Source organism: Wasmannia auropunctata, unplaced genomic scaffold (assembly GCF_000956235.1).
Source record: "Wasmannia auropunctata unplaced genomic scaffold, wasmannia.A_1.0 LD334502.1, whole genome shotgun sequence".
Classification (NCBI taxonomy): domain Eukaryota; kingdom Metazoa; phylum Arthropoda; class Insecta; order Hymenoptera; family Formicidae; genus Wasmannia; species Wasmannia auropunctata.
The window spans coordinates 18,751-20,213 of NW_012028388.1; positions in this window are offsets into that span (position 1 = coordinate 18,751).

Here is a 1,463-nt window from a genome sequence, read left to right on the forward strand (position 1 = left end):
CAATTTTTATTTTCACCAGGGAAGTGCAGATAGAGCAGACTAAACTGAGTCGAAAAGTTCTCTATAATTTTTAAATTTCGCTATAGTTAATAATTAATAATTAAAAATTACTATATTAGCCCGGGCTATCGCCCAATGTAAGCGCGCGGCGAGATGCGACTGCTCATTACAGCAATCGAGATTGCTAAGTAAGCGTGCAAGGAATTGCAGTTTATTACCAGCAGCAATGGCTGACACGAGCGGCGCGAACGCTGGACTCTCGTTCTGAGCTATATGATTTGTGCTCCTCCTCGAACAGACAATGAATAAGTTAGCTAATTTGCATGAATATGTCATCTTGCATCCGCGTTTGAGAATTGCGTTTTGCGTGTTGCGACTTATATGTATAGACAGGCCTTTAACGAATGCCAAGTGCGCACTTACGTGCATGCGTGCGTACGTATGTCATATCGAGGAGCGGATCCAATTTTATCTTTTTCTCTTCTCCTTTCTTTCCCTGGACGCGATACTTATAACCTCGACAATTTAATATTATAATTTAAGAGAAAAAGAGATTAATTTTTATCTAGAAATGACCTCATACAAGACTCAATAGTCATTATAATTACCACGCAAAGTTTGAGATCTTTATAGTATACAGTCTGCTTCACTGCCGCACATACTACGACAATTGTTATATGTATATAGACACACCATATTTCTTCAATATCTTATTTCTTGGCGCATTATTATATAAGTATCTTACATTTATCGAATTACGCGTAAAATTAGCAAATATGCAAAATTAAATATCTTCCTATGCTTGAATTATATAAAATAGCATTTGCATAAAAATCTGCAATTCAATGATCATTATATATGCAACACATACATTCTGATGCATGAATATTTAAATATAATACGTACTTACGTCTGAATAGCGTTAATGCTGTTTCATGTATTAAATGTTTATGATTCTAAATACGTATATCAAAAATTTTTATCGTAATTTTTTTATTTTTTGTATTTTTAATTTTAAGTATCTCAGTGATTTAGTTAAAATCTTCAAATTAACTGTAAATTAAAGTTCCTATAAATAATACATATGTATAATTTTTATTGCAATTAATCTTATTCCAAAAGTTTATTTTTATAATTTCACTAATTTCACACACAAAGTTTACTTCGGAATTAAGAATATTTAACAAAACTTTAATTCTAAATTTGATTCTTGATTAATTAACATACAAAATTATTTAATCTCATTTAGTTTCTACTAAATCTAAATTTTTTAAATTTAACTTGAAAAAATAGAGGCTCGTATAATGAATAAATCATAAATAGCAATAGTGCCTTTGCGAGCCGACACGGATGTTGATGTGTAATAATTTTTACTGTTACAATATCAAGCCCGTACAAACTGCGCGCCGCATATATTGTCGGTCTTGAAACATATAGTTCTTACATGAGGCCAGAATCCACTG